The sequence below is a fragment of the Eurosta solidaginis genome, chromosome 3, assembly GCF_040869045.1.
Source record: "Eurosta solidaginis isolate ZX-2024a chromosome 3, ASM4086904v1, whole genome shotgun sequence".
In the NCBI taxonomy this organism is placed as follows: Eukaryota; Metazoa; Arthropoda; class Insecta; order Diptera; family Tephritidae; genus Eurosta; species Eurosta solidaginis.
Window position 1 is genome coordinate 213,612,633 of NC_090321.1, and position 17,008 is coordinate 213,629,640.

Genomic DNA, 17,008 nt, shown 5'->3' on the forward strand with positions numbered 1-17,008 from the left:
ATCAAAATTTGATGACGAAAACACGTGAGCTGGTAGCTATGGGCCAAACATAAAGAAAACGATACCAATAGAATCCTACTCCACTTTTCTTCAGGCAGAAATCCATGCAATAGAAATATGCTGGAGTAAATATCTACGAAGGGGCTAATGCTCGAGGAGTCTGCTGAAACTATTTCTACGCAAGTGAATGAACGCACTGGAGTCCTCAATGATCTGGTAGGCAAAAATTTGGTTTTTTGGAAGAGATCTCGGGAATCAGGGACATGAAAGTAATGAACGGGCAGACTATTTGGTCATTCAGGGTACTATAACAGCATTCTATGGTCAAGAGCCTTTCTGTGGACTCACAAAGGCACACACTAGGAAAACCATAAGTTACTGGGAAGAAAATCAGTTCAGACAACATTGAATTGAGCGCACAGGGCAAACACTCCCAGTAACGAGTGTATCATCCAAACTCATTGAGCTAAGCAGATAGGGCCTACAAGCTCGGCACTATACGGGACAATGTAGCATGCAATATCGCCTAAGTAAGTTAAAACTGTGAGTTGGAGAATGAACCGACGGTTCATATTTTCTGCGAATGTATAGCTCTGGTAAAGCAGAGACTCTCGCATTCAGGTGGCGTGACTCTTAATCACTGCATGATGTTTAGTAAAAAGCCTGAAGAGGTACATAAATACCCTAAAAGCTCTCACATGCAGCAATAGGCGGAGATTTCAAACACAATAGATAATAGATAACAGTTGTCGATCTGCAGTGGGCTCACAACATCCCTAAATCAGCTGGCTGCGCACCTTTACATAAATGTGAAGCTGCCACCAGTTAGGCAGTAAGAATCCGCAAGTCCGTGAGTAGTTAGTATGTGAGTCTTAGTAATCTATGCAGGCTTCCAGGTGTGGCTTCGATATAACATTTTGGCTAACTCTAGCTAATTTTTTATAAAAGCTTTGGATATATGTTGCTCTTAAGAAGAGCCTAGATAGGATACAAAGTACACATGAAGACAGAAATGTCACTTTAGTCCGAAGAATCCAAAAAACCAAAGTTCACTGTTGGCCTTAAGAGCAACTCTGTATTCACCTACGTCATCCTTATTGGAAAACAACAATGGGAACCAAATAAGAGGCTGGGCCCCACTCCGCTGGAAGGACCAGATTTGTATTACATTGATGCGACAGGAGCGGCTCGTTGGACGACCATAACTATCAATCTACGTGATCCAGCTACTATTTGTCAAGCGGAAGTAACTCGCATATTTCAACTAACAAATGCCGCCAGGTTTGATTGCTGCAGATACCGACTTCTCAGACACCACCTTGAGTTTAAAGAGAATTGACAAGAATAACTCGGTCAATACCCTTGAGGTTGACATTGGTTGCTTTCGCTCCCTACTTTGTATACTTGGCCTTGCGTTGGGCCTTGGTTAAGAATTTAATTAATTTCCAAATTTCCTCACTTTGAATTAGAGTTTTTAATTTTTTTTTGGTTGCGTTCCTCTTATTAAGCTTTAATCTGTAAGTGCAAACAATGCAAAATGCACAACGACCGTTAGCACCTGATGTTTTAATTGCTTGCAACAAACTTGATCTTGAGTGCTGGTTTACTACTTGGCTTTAGCAAACTCTTGAGTGGCCCATGCAGTCGTTGCAAAACCTGAAACAACTAGAAAATACTTGCAACACCTGCTGCGTAAATGTTACGTACATTTGGCATATTTGGTGCTCTGCATTTCCCCCCTACATGCTACTTGGGCGTGTGCTGCACCTTCACCACCTCAGTCGGTTGCGAAAACTAAGTTCAAGTGTTGTCCACTTAACTGAACGTTTAATTGAATTTTATTAGTCTCAGATTTGACTCTCACCACCCACGCCTGCATTCGTAATGTTTCCTATGTCGCAATGAAAACAAGTTCATGCATGTTTAGTAGGCCGGGTCGATTTGTGGGGAGGCAAAAAAATCGCCCATTGCTCAGTGAAAATCATATTCTAGGGATCAAAATAAGAAACTATGCCGAAGGAACCATACCTCTAAAACGAATTCTGATGCCCCCCCCCCCCCCCCCCCTTAGGGTCGTAGGGGCAAATTTTGAAAAATCCCACTTTGAAATGCCTATGTTTTTCTTTTTGGAGTTTATTTTTCTCTTTAGAAATTTATTTAGTCAGAACATATGTAAATGAAAAAATGAATTTAACTTAGTAATAGAAAAGAAATTAAAAAAAATTATTAGAAATTAGCGTTTTTACAACCCCCTTTTAAAACCAAGGCAACACTGTGATGCATTTGCATGTCGTAAACATAGTTGTGTGGGTTTTTTATTCAACCGTTTTAAAAAATGAAGGTATCACTGCGACACAATTGCACATCGTAAAATTACTTGTGTTGTTTTTTTTAAGCCACCACAAGACACAACAGGTAGAATTGAAATTGCCCCTACCCAAAAGTTGGACCTAAAAGGGGGGACATCAGAATTCGTTTTAGATGTATGGTTCCTTCGGCATAGTTTCTTATTTTGATTCCTAGAATACGATTTTCATAGAGCAATGAGCGATTTTTAAATCGACCCGCCCTAATGTTTGGGGTAGAGTTCAGCCAGAAGGAGGTACCACAAAACATGAAAACAGTTTGGTAAAGTTACAACAACATTGTAAACACTGAAGAATATTGACTTAAAAGTACTTTCGAACTAAAATGTGAAAATAAGAGTAAGAAAACAGGAGTAAAAAAAAAACAAGAAAAAGGAAGACCAAAACAAAACCAAGTTGAGTTGCCAGTCGTAAGAGGAAATTGAAATCCGTTGATCTGAAGACTCCGAGAGTGAAAAAAATGCTCACTTCGCAGTCGGGCGCATCTGTACGAAGGGACTACCAAAATCCGCAGCACTCCTATTGACTTTCAGACAGTATTTTTGGGGTTAAAACAATAGCAGATAGACAAAGGAAAATGGAAAGAGTACGGCGAAAGTGCTGCTGATATGGAAAAACAAATGAAAGGAGATAAGGTAAGTATATTTAGAAAAAGTGTATGTAAAGAAAAAATTTTAAAACAGGAAGGAAAATGAAAGAGCAAGAAACCCAAAGCAAAAGCAAAAAGCAGCTTCTCTGTTGAAGAATGAGGCTAAGCACAAGACAATATAGAGGGCAAAGAGAAAATAAAAGCAGAAAGAGAGAGAGATTGGAAAAGCGAAAAAGGATGAAATGGAGAAGGCAGAGAAAGAGGTACAGAAAAAGGGAACAAGACGAGAAGAAAAAATAATAATAAAACAGAAAACCACAAAAAAAGAAAAAAAACATAGAAAAAAATTTAATAATAAAAGAAAAATAAATAAGGGAAAGAAATATAAAATAAAAAGCATAATAAAAGTAAAGTAAAAGAAATAAATAATAATAAGGGAAAACAAGGATGAGAGGAAAAGAAAAGAAAAAACTAAATAAAAAGAAGAAATATAAAGGAAAAAATTAATCGAAAAAAGAGAAGAAAATAAATTGAAAGATAAAAGAATATTAAAGAGAAAAGCAAAATAAAGGAAAAGAAAAGGCGAAAAGAAGAGTTTGACAAAAATTAAAAGAAAACTAAAAAGATATAGAAAAACAAAAAGAAAATAATTAAAAAGAAAAGTAAACAAAAACGAAAATGAAAAGAAAAATGAATATGACACGAAAAAGAAAATAAGACAAGAAAAAAAGTTTAATTGAAAAACAGAAAGAAAAAAAATAAAAAACAAAGAAGAAAATAAATAGGGATACAAAAAATATAAAATACAAAGAAACATATAAAAACAGAAAGAGAAAAGGAAAAAGAAAATTAAAGAAAACAAAACGGAAAAAAGCTAAATTTAATTAAAATAAAAATTGAACTTTAAATTAAATTTAAATTAAATGTTTAAAATAAAAGTTAATATTAAGATTTCAATTTAAATTAAAAACAATATTAATGTTGGAGTTAAATTCAAATTTAAAATTAAAATTAAATTAATTTTTAAGTTAAAATTAAAATTAAGATTGAAATTGATTTTAAATTAAAATTTCAAATTAAAAATGAATTTAAAATTTAAATTTAAATTATGTTAAAATTAAAATTAATACTAAAGGTAAAATTCAAATTAAAATTTAAGTAAAATTAGCGTAAAGTTGAAACTAAGTTTAAATCAGAAACTAAAATTTAAATTAGGGTTTAAATTAAAATTAAAGGTGAAATTAAATTTAATTTAAAAAATAAAATGTTGATTAAAGTTAAAATTAAAAAATAAAATTAAAATTTTAATAAAATTCAAAGTTAAAAAAATAAAGTTTTTGTTAGAATGAAAAAAATATGAACTGTCCCCTGACCACCTGACCAACTCAATCAAAAATGCAAAAATTGTTTCCACATCAAACAAAATTATGCATAGTTTGGACAAACTAAAGCAAACGTTTGTCATAAGAATGCTGAAACTTGAGATCTCTCAAACCAATATTGATATTAAATCAACAAAAAATCTTTTATTCTTTGCACAACAAACACTAAAATCTGCCTTAAGTGCAGATGAACTTAGCAATTTTCTTGCTAAACAGAACTTTCTGAGCCAAAACATTGCAAAAAAGAGGAAAACTACACTAACATCAAAAATACACAAACTGAAGTACGAGAAGTTACGGAAATTGGGAATAAATACAAACAACAACTGGTTTATCAACAACACTAACATAGATTTTCCTTTAGAAGTAAAGTGGTTGCTGTCACTTGGCAAAAAATTCACACTACCAACAACATCAAAAAGTTTCTCACCAATACACATTATATCCGAAATGGAACAAATTATACAGACCTGGAGTGGTGAAAAAGAAAAAGAAGTAGCGAGAAACGAACTAAGCACTAGGATACTTATGTTCAAACGGAACATCAAGAACAACGCAGCAGAAAAATTCATACTGCAAGCATTGGAGAAAACGAAAGCCCTGCTCAAAACACACAAAAACAACATCATCATTACTGACGCCGACAAAGGCAACAAAACAGTTGCAATATACAAATCAGAATACACGGAAAAAATGAACAAAATTCTGGAGGACAGAAACACATATAAATCAATGAGGAATGATCCAACAAACGCACTCCACAGGAAAAACAACAACATAGTGGACGATCTCCACAAAAACAAACATACCACTATACGAGAAAAGTATCAACTAACCAGCAATGCAGCGACGGCACCAAGGTTGTATGGCTTTCCGAAGATACATAAGCCAGAAACCCCTTTACGTCCCATTGTTCGTCTGTCAAAGTCCCTTGCTACAAACTTTCAAAATATGTCGGTGAAATTATCAAAACAACAATATCCAAGGAATACAACATCAAAAATTCGTTTGAGCTTAAGGAAAAATTATTGAACATATGTGTGTGTGTGAAGATGATGTACTAGTTTCGTTTGATGAAGTGTCTCTGTTTACCAATTTACCAACGATTTTAGCAACCAGGATCATAACGAACAAATGGGACAACATTAAAAATATGACAAATATCCCAAAAAATAAATTTCAAGACATGCTTGATTTTTGCCAGGATCATAATGAACAAATGGGACAAGATTAAAAATATGACAAATATCCCAAAAAATAAATTTCAAGACATGCTTGATTTTTGCCTAAAAGACAATAACTACTTTATATATGATAATAACCTGTACTCCCAGATCTTCGGAATGCCCATGGGAAACCCCCTTTCCCCAACAATAGCTGACTACGTGATGGACGATCTACTGGACAATACCCTCTCGGAGCTGAAATCCAAACACAATATAGACATTAAATTCATAGCAAAATATGTTGACAACATTTTGGCAATCATCAAACGAAATGACGTGGACATAATCCTAAAAACGCTAAACAAGTACCATACTAAACTCCAATTCACCTTTGAAATGGAAGAAAATGAAAGCATCCCTTTTCTGGACGTAGGCATCTATAGAAAACACCAAGAACTCCTCCTAGACTGGTACTCCAAGCCAACTTCCTCTGAACGGCTCATAAATTGTCTTTCAGCACAGCCCAAAAAATATAAAATAAATATTGCCAACAATCTAATAGACAAAATATTAACAATAAGTCATAAGCAATTTCACCAGCCGAACATAAAGAAAATCAGAGTGATCCTAAAGAACAACAACTATCCCGAACACTTAATAAGCGAATTAATAGAAACGAAACTTGCGAAAATAAATGGGTAAAGACATAACAAAGAAACCAAAGATACAGCTAACACTGTCAAACAATACTATAGCGTCACTTACATACCTAAGCTGAGCGAAAACATTGACCACAAATTTAAGAAAGACGAGAACATCGTATTTGCATACAAATCCAACAACACTGTCGTCAGTCTATACAAAAACAAAAAGTGCCATCGATATCCAACAACAGAGCAATGTTGTTTACCAAATACAATGTAAGGGAAAAGAAAACGAAAGCTGTGACAAAGTGTACATTGGAACGACAAAGCGAGCCTTGGGTACCAGGTTAGCAGAACATAAAGCGGACATCAAAAAACAAAAAAAACATCGCCCTATCGCAACATATAACAGACACTGGACACACAGCTGATTTTGCCAACACAAGAATTTTAAACAAAGAAAAGAGGGAAAAAACTAGTTACACACTCGAAAGCCTTAGGATACTGCAAAAAAGAGAGAAAACAATAAATAAGAAGGAAGATACGGATCAAATAGCTTCGTCATATATTTTATGTTTACATGATAAACAAAAAGAATTTAGACTTTAGTATTGACAACACTACCACAAGAGGTGGTACCGATATTTTTATTTCTATGTTTTTCACGTTTAATAAGTGTAGTTCTTTAATGTAAAATTGTGCAATTTCTAATGTAAATTATATATTGTGAGTCTATTGACTATGTTATATGTCTATGTATGTATCTACGCGAATGTCTATGTATATATCTGCGCGTGATTACCAAGTAGATATGTTTGTAATGGCCTCTTAAACTAAAACTCATATCTGTAATTTCTTTTTTTCACCAGAAAATAAAATGGAAATGCCCCTGAAGATGCTAAAAAAGTTTTAGCGAAACGTCGGGAAAAATAGTGGAATGTTTCATTTGCACTAATCAGCGGTTAGATCGGATTAGCCTATGGAAAAAGGAAAATTCCTCTAAAAATACATATATAAAAATTTTTTAACCGATCGTATTACAAAACACATAAAATAAATTTAAACTTAAAACTAAAATTAAAATTGATACTAAAAAAAAATATTAAAGCTAAAAAAAAAATTTAATAAAAGGAAATATAAAATAAAAAGGCAAGGAGAAATTTAGCGAAAAGAAAAATCAAAAGAAAAAATATATAAAAGTTCTAAATAGTAAGAGAAAAGAAAAACGAAAAATAACAAGAGGAAGTAAAGAAAAATAGAAAGAATAATAAAAATTATACAGAAACATAAGAAAAAGGAAAAATAAAGTAATTAAAAGTAACAGTAAAACAAGAATGAAAGAGAAAAATAAAATAGAAGTAGAGAAGAAAAAAAGGAAAGGAGGAGAAGTAGTAAGAAAATAAAACATTAAAATAAGAAGAGAAAAGATGGCAAAAAAGAAGCACAAAGAGAAGAAAAAGAAGTAAATAACATCAAAAGGTTTAAGGTTAAGGTATGTTATGGGCGGCATGCTAGCACCCCTAATTGGCCAAATGTATCCATAGTCCTCCCCGAAAATTGTTTTTTTATACTCAGTTGAGCAGAGCTCACAGAGTATATTAAGTTTGATTGGATAACGGTTGGTTGTACATATATAAAGGAATCGAGATAGATATAGACTTCCATATATCAAAATAATCAGGATCGAAAAAAATTTGATTGAGCCATGTCCGTCCGTCCGTCCGTCCGTCCGTTAACACGATAACTTGAGTAAATTTTGAGGTATCTTGATGAAATTTGGTATGTAGGTTCCTGAGCACTCATCTCAGATCGCTATTTAAAATGAACGATATCGGACTATAACCACGCCCACTTTTTCGATATCGAAAATTTCGAAAAACCGAAAAAGTGCGATAACTCATTACAAAAGACAGATAAAGCGACGAAACTTGGTAGATGGGTTGAAGTTATGACGCAGAATAGAAAATTAGTAAGATTTTGGACAACGGGCGTGGCACCGCCCACTTTTACAAAAAGGTAATTTAAAAGTTTTGCAAGCTGTAATTTGGCAGCCGTTGAAGATATCATAATGAAATTTGGCACGAACGTTACTACTATTACTCTATATGTGCTAAATAAAAATTAGCAAAATTGGATGAAGAACACGCCCACTTTTTAAAAAAAAAAATTTTTAAATTCAAATTTTAACAAAAAATTTAATATCTTTACTGTATATAAGTAAATTAAGTCAAAATTCAACTCCAGTAATGATATGATGCAACAAAATACAAAAATAAAAGAAAATTTCAAAATGGGAGTGGCTCCGCCCATTTTCATTTAGTTTGTCTAGAATACTTTTATTACCATAAGTCGAACAAAAATTTACCAATCCTTCTCAAATTTGGTAGGAGCATAGAGTCTATGACGGTAACTGTTCTCTGTGAAAATGGGCGAAATCAGTGGAAGCCACGCCCAGTTTTTATACACAGTCCACCGTCTGTCCTTCCGCTCGGCCATTAACACAATAACTTGAGCAAACTCCGATATATCTTTACTAAACTTAGCCCACGTACTTACCTGAGCTCACTTTTTCTTGGTATAAAAAATGGGCGAAATCTGACCATAACCACGCCCACTTTATCGATATCGAAAATTACGAAAAATGAAAAAAATGCCATAATTCTATACCAAATACGAAAAAAGTGATTAAGCATGGTAACTGGATTGGTTTATTGACGCAAAATATAACTTTGGAAAAAACTTTGTAAAATGGGTGTGACACCTACCATATTAAGTAGAAGAAAATGAAAAAGTTCTACAAGGCGAAATCAACAGCCCTTGGAATCTTGGCAGGAATACTGTTAGTAGTATTGCATATATAAATAAATTAGCAGTACCCGACAGATGATTTTCTGGATCACCTGGTCCACATTTTGGTCGATATCGCGAGAACGCCTTCACATATATATCTAAGGGCCACTCGCTTTTAAAACCCTCATTAATACCTTTAATTTGATATCCATATCGTACAAAAACATACCAGAGTCACCCCTGTCCCACCCTAATGGCGATATCTCGAAAAGGCGTCCACCTATAGACCTAATGCCCCCTCCCTCTTAAAATGCTCAGTAACACCTTTCGTTTGATACCCATATCGTACAAACATTCTAGAGTCACCCCTGGCCCACCCTAATGGCGATATCTCGAAAAGGCGTCCACCTATAGACCTAGTGTCCACTCCCTCTTAAAATGCTCAGTAACACCTTTCGTTTGATACCCATATCGTACAAACATTCTAGAGTCACCCCTGGCCCACCCTAATGGCGATATCTCGAAAAGGCGTCCACCTATAGACCTAATGCCCACTCCCTCTTAAAATGCTCAGTAACACCTTTCGTTTGATATCCATATCGTACAAAAATTCTAGAGTCACCCTTGGTCCACCTTTATGGCGATATCTCGAAAAGGCGTCCACCTATAGAACTAAGGATTACTCCCTTTTAAAATACTCCTTACCACCTTTCATTTGATACCCATATCGTACAAACACATTCTAGATTCACCCCTGGCCCACCCTAATGGCGATATCTCGAAAAGGCGTCCACCTATAGACCTAATGCCCACTCCCTCTTAAAATGCTCAGTAACACCTTTCGTTTGATACCCATATCGTACAAACATTCTAGAGTCACCCCTGGCCCACCCTAATGGCGATATCTCGAAAGGGCGTCCACCTATAGACCTAATGCCTACTCACTCTTAAAATGCTCAGTAACACCTTTCGTTTGATGCACATATCGTACAAACACATTCTAGAGTCACCCCTGGCCCACCCTAATGACGATATCTCGAAAAGGCGTCCACCTATAGACCTCATGCCCACTCCCTCTTAAAATGCTCAGTAACACCTTTCCTTTGATACCCATACCGTACAAACATTCTAGAGTCACCCCTGGCCCACCCTAATGGCGATATCTCGAAAAGGCGTCCACCTATAGACCTAATGCCCACTCCCTCTTAAAATGCTCAGTAGCACATTTCATTTGATTCCCATATCGTACAAACACATTCTAGAGACACCCCTGGTCCACCTTTATGGCGATATCTCGAAACGGCGTCCACCTATGGAACTAAGGATCACTCCTTTTCAAAATACTCATTAACAGCTTTGATTTGATACCCATATCGTACAAACACATTATAGAATCACCCCTGGTCCACCTTAATGGGGACATCCCGAAAAGGCGTCCACCGATAGACCTAAGGCCCACTCCCTCTTAAAATGCTCAGTAACACCTTTCATTTGATACCCATATCGTACAAACAAATTCTAGAGTCAGCCCTGGTCTACCTTTATGGCGATATCCCTAAATGGCGTTCATCCATAGAACTATGGCCTACTCTCTCTTAAAATACTCTTTAATACCTTTCATTTGATACACATGTTATACAACCACATTCCAGGGTTACCCCAGATTGATTTTCCTTATTTTGTCTCCATAGCTCTCAACTGAGTATGTTATGTTCGGTTACACCCGAACTTAGCCTTCCTTACTTGTTTATACTCAGTTGAGCAGAGCTCACAGAGTATATTAACTTTGATTGGATAGCGGTTGGTTGTACAGGTATAAAGGAATCGAGATAGATATAGACTTCCATATATCAAAATCATCAGTATCGAAAAAAAATTTGATTGAGCTATGTCCGTCCGTCCGTCTGTTCGTTAACACGATAACTTGAGTAAATTTTTAAGTTTCTTGATGAAATTTGGTATGTAGATTCCTGGGCACTCATCTCAGATCGCTATTTAAAATGAACGATATAGGACTATAACCACGCCCACTTTTTCGATATCGAAAATTTCGAAAAACCGAAAAAATGCTATAATTCATTGCCAAAGGCGGTTAAAGCGATGAAACTTGGTAGGTGGGTTGACGTTATGATGCAGAATAGAAAATTAGTAAGATTTTGGACAATGGGCGTGGCACCGCCCACTTTTACAAGAAGGTAATTTAAAAGTTTTGCAAGCTGTAATTTGGCAGTCGTTGAAGATATATTCATATTCATATTCATATTTATTTTAAGTAAGAGGGTGTATGTGAGACTTCAGTCTTTTTAGATACATCAACAAGGTGGAAATTTAACAAGTATATAAACTTAAATCTAATACAATTTTGTTTAAATTAATAGAATGAAATTAAATATAATTAAATTAAAGCTTTACAGTGGGTATCAATTAAATTTATGTACGTTTCAGATAAAATTTAGTTTTAGTTTCAAACTTAAAAGTATAAATATATAGCATATATAGGATGAACCAGTTAGATAGCAATCATACTCACTCCGCAGAACTAAAGTAATTGAGAATTACTCTTTCGTGATTACACCTACTCATAGCAGCTTTGACATGTTCTGGAATAGAATTCCACAGCCTCACAGCATTAATGAAAAAAAGTCTTGACGAGAACAAATAGGTATATTTCGGTACGATCAGGTTGTGATGTCTTTTAGACCTTGCGAATTTCAGTTTCTCATAAAGATATTCTGGAGTTTTATATTCTATAAGCTTGTAAATGAATATACAGTTTCTTGCTGCCAGGTAATCTAAAATAGTGCATCCCAGAATTTTAGTCTTCCAAGCCGATATGTGGTCATATCTTTTAATACCATAGACATATCGCGTTACATTGTTGAATGCAACATCAATTTTGTGAGACGAAATAGAATCGAGTTTGCTGTATACGAGCTCCGAGTACGTGAAGTGAGGCAAAATTAGTTGAACAGCTAACTTTTTTCTAGTATTTAAAGGCGTAAATGAGGCTGACATTCTTAATCTTCGTAGAACAACATACACATTACTAACAATTTTATTTATATGGTCTGAACAGGTTAGCGAGGAGTTCACTACAAATCCCAAATTCCGTATCTTCTCAATAAACATTAGGACGCTATTACCAATATACAATTCAGGAATGTCTTCCACATGAACCAGACTATTACTGATAGGCAATACATACGACTTAGCGGCATTTAGACAAAGACAATTATCGGATGCCCATTGGGAAATTGCCAAGAGATCACTGTTAATTTTAAAACACAAATCCTCAACAAGACCAACGCTACTGGACAAATACAGTTGAATATCATCTGCGTAAGCATGACCTTTGACGTACTGACATACAGAAAATACATCATTGACAAAAATGCTAAACAAAAGGGGACCAAGAACAGATCCTTGGGGCACACCAGAGGTAACGCTACTAGACATAGAAGACTCAGCATTGCAGACAACCCTTTGTGTTCTTCCAGTAAGATAGCTTGTCATTAGCTTAAGGGAGCTATCCGAAAATCCAAAAAAGTATTTAAGCTTTTTGCAAAGGAGGTCATGATTTACCAGATCAAACGCCTTAGAAAAGTCCAGGAGATAAAGGAGCGTAAGATAACTATCCTCCAGCTGTAACCTAATGTCGTCCATTATTTTTACCATAGCTGTAGAACAGCTATGTTTAGGCTTAAACTCTGATTGTAGTGGGGATAACAAATTATTTCGCTTAATAAAAGTAGAAATTTGCGTTGCCATTAGGGACTCACACACTTTTGAGAAGGCTGGCAGAATACTTATTGGTCTATAATCACAAGGATTAGTGGCATTATTCTTTTTTTGAACTGGTATAATAACAGCCTTTTTCCATTCCGTTGGAAAATGCGCAGTGGTAAAACAGTGATTTATTATATGTGTTAGAGGACCCAGAACAAAAGGCAACACTAATTTTACAAATCTCAGGGATAATCCATCATTACCTACTGCATTTGATTTAATCATGGTGAGTGATTTTAAAACATCAAACTCAGACACTCCTTCGAATTGAAATTCCTCATTTGAACTAAAATGATCTACAAGTGTTAGAGGGGGAGGCCTATGTATACTTCTACTAGCACTAGTAAAGTAATCATTTAGTACAGCTGGAGCTATTTTACACTCAGCCTCAACTTTCCCATGCACATTAAGCTTTTTCAGGTTATTCCAAAGTTCTCTTGTTGGTAGAGACGGACTCAGCTTGGCATCACAGTAACGTCGCTTCGCATTTCTAATAATCACAGTCGCTTTGTTTCGTGCAATTTTATACTGCGACCAAGCGTATGCAGTAGCCGTCCTTCTCCATCTGGCATATAATGTATTCCGAATTTTAATAGCTGATTTTACTTTATTGTTATACCAAGGGCAAGAAGTGTTAATGGACTTAACACTACGAATAGGGACGTGTTCATTAAATAATTGAGCCAAGGTGTTATTTAAAAATTCAAGTTTTTCATCAACACTCTCAAGGAACCAACATTCAGTCCAGTTGAAATTCGAGACACTAGCACACAGGTCACTAACGTTTACAGACTTCAAGTCACGATATGTAAAAGTACTACTATTAGGTGGACAGTTAAACGACACATCTAGTGAGCAGAATACTAAGTCATGATCCGATATAAAAAACATTTGGTCAAACTTTATAACATGGTCAGGACTAGAAGAGATAACTAGATCCAACAGGCTAGGACGCGAGTTGTTGGCATATCTTGTTGGGATGGATCTGTTAACCACAGTAAGTCCAGCGGTAGACACATGATCCAGTAATTGTATTGTATAGGAATCATTTAATAGAAGATTGACATTAAAATCACCACAAATAACATAACGCTCATATTCAATCAAATACGTAGTCAACTCAGAAAAAAACGAATCTAACATGCAACATCTATGAGGATTGTACACACATGACACTAGTATTTTAATAACATTATCTGTAATTTCAGCAATAAGAAATTCAGTTTCAGAGTAATTTGATATTGCTAAAGTTCTGACAGCAAGTGTAGACCTAAAGTAAATTGCAACTCTTCCACCTTTTTTGTGAGTTCGATCATGCCTAATCAGACCAAAATTTGGGATGCTATAATGAATATCAGACACTGCAGGATTAAACCACGTTTCTGAAACACAAATGACATCAACACCTGATCCTCCAAATATATCCCTAACGTAGTCCAACTTTTCACTATTGAGACTTCGCGCATTCAAATGTACCACATTCAGGCCATTAGACTGCTGACATAAAATATTAATTAAAGTCTTATGGTTATTATTATAGTTACTATTAATACTGGAGGCCAATGTCCTACTGGGAGTTAAATCCATCACACCGACTTTATGAAGAAAAAACCACAAAATAAATGCAACACAAAAGCAAAAGAACATAACAAAAATAAAATATGATTGCAATTAAACAAGAGAAAGAAGAAGAAGAACATAGTGTAGAAACAAAGCATTTGAGATTTGAAAAGAGTAAGGAAAATAAGCTGAGCACATGTACCCAAGAAAGTAAACAAACAAAGAATATACAGGAGGTGGAAAATAATAGGAGAGAAAAAACCTGTTTCAAACTTGAATTGTAAACAAATGCAAATTAAAACTAATACATAGCATTGTATAGATATATATAAACTCATGAAAACGATTATTTTCGTGCTTTAGTGCCAATAAGTGCCTGCAGTTCAGCTCTGCTACTGATGTGCTTCGCTTCGTCTCCACTCTTCAGTCTCACACATATTTTACCACGAATAGAGAATGCTGACACTAACAACTTCTTTCTCCTAAGCTCTGATGCATACGCCATCACTTCACGCTGGGCTTTAGGCAGACTCTCATGTAAATAAATAGAGCTGTATCCTGGTAACTCATGATGAAATTTGGCAGGAACGTTACCACAATTACTATATATGTGCTAAATAAAAATTAGCAAAATTGGATGAAGAACACGCCCACTTTTGAAAAAAAAATTTTTTTAATTCAAATTTTAACAAAAAATTTAATATCTTTACTGTATATAAGTAAATTAAGTCAAAATCCAACTCGAGTAATGATATGATGCAACAAAATACAAAAATAAAAGAAAATTTCAAAATGCGCGTGGCTCCGCCCATTTTAATTTAGTTTGTCTAGAATACTTTTAATGCCATAAGTCGAACAACAATTTACCAATCCTTCTCAAATTCGGTAGGGGCATAGATTCTATGACGGTAACTATTCTCTGTGAAAATGGGCGAAATCGGTGGAGCCACGCCCAGTTTTTATACACAGTCCACCGTCTGTCCTTCCGCTCGGCCGTTAACACAATAACTTGAGCAAAAACCGATATATCTTTACTAAACTTAGCCCACGTACTTATCTGAACTCACTTTATCTCGGTATAAAAAATTGCCGAAATCCGACCATAACCACGTCCACTTTATCGATATCGAAAATTACGCAAAATGAAAAAAATGCCATAATTCTATACCAAATACGAAAAAAGGGATGAAACATGGTAACTGGATTGGTTTATTGACGCAAAATATAACTTTGGAAAAAACTTTGTAAAATGGGTGTGACACCTAACATATTAAGTAGAAGAAAATGAAAAAGTTCTACAAGTCGAAATCAACAGCCCTTGTAATCTTGGCAGGAATACTGTTAGTGGTATTGCATATATAAATAAATTAGCAGTACCCGACAGATGATTTTCTGGATCACCTGGTCCACATTTTGGTCGATATCGCGAGAACGCCTTCACATATACAACTACCACCACTCCCTTTTAAAACTCTCATTAATGCCTTTAATTTGATATCCATATCGTACAAACACATTCTAGAGTCACCCCTCGCCCACCCTAATGGCGATATCTCGAAAAGTCGTCCACCTATAGACCTAATGTCCACTCCCTCATAAAATGCTCAGTAACACCTTTCGTTTGATACCCATATCGTACAAACATTCTAGAGTCACACCTGGCCCACCCTAATGGCGATATCTCGAAAAGGCGTCCAGCTATAGACCTAATGCCCACTCCCTCTTAAAATGCTCAGTAACACCTTTCGTTTGATACCCATATCGTACAAACATTCTAGAGTCACCCCTGGCCCACCCTAATGGCGATATCTCGAAAAGGCGTCCACCTATAGACCTAATGCCCACTCCCTCTTAAAATGCTCAGTAACACCTTTCGTTTGATACCCATATCGTACAAACATTCTAGAGTCACCCTTGGTCCACCTTTATGGCGATATCTCGAAAAGGCGTCAACCTATAGAACTCAGGATTACTCCCTTTTAAAATACTCATTACCACGTTTCATTTGATACCCATATCGTACAAACACATTCTAGAGTCACCCTGGCCCCACCCTAATGGCGATATCTCGAAAAGGCATCCACTTCTAGACCTAATGCCCACTCCCTCTTAAAATGCTCAGTAACACCTTTCGTTTGATACCCATATCGTACAAACATTCCAGAGTCACCCTTGGTCCACCTTTATGGCGATATCTCGAAAAGGCGTTCACCTATAGAACTAAGGATTACTCCCTTTTAAAATACTCATTACCACCTTTCAGTTGATACCCATATCATACAAACACATTCTAGAGTCAACCCTGGCCCACCCTAATGGCGATATCTCGAAAAGGCGTCCACCTATAGACCTAATGCCCACTCCCTCTTAAAATGCTCATTGCCACCTTTCATTTGATACCCATATCGTACAAACACATTCTAGAGTCACCCCTGGCCCACCCTAATGGCGATATCTCGAAAAGGCGTCCACCTATAGACCTAATGCCCACTCCCTCTTAAAATGCTCAGTAACACCTTTCGTTTGATACCCATATCGTACAAACATTCTAGAGTCACCCCTGGCCCACCCTAATGGCGATATCTCGAAAAGGCGTTCATCTATAGAACTAAAGCACATTCCCTTTTAAAATACTCATTATCACCTTTCATTTGATACCCATATCGTACAAACACATTCTAGAGTCAGCCCTGGTCCACCTTTATGGCGATATCCCTAAATGGCG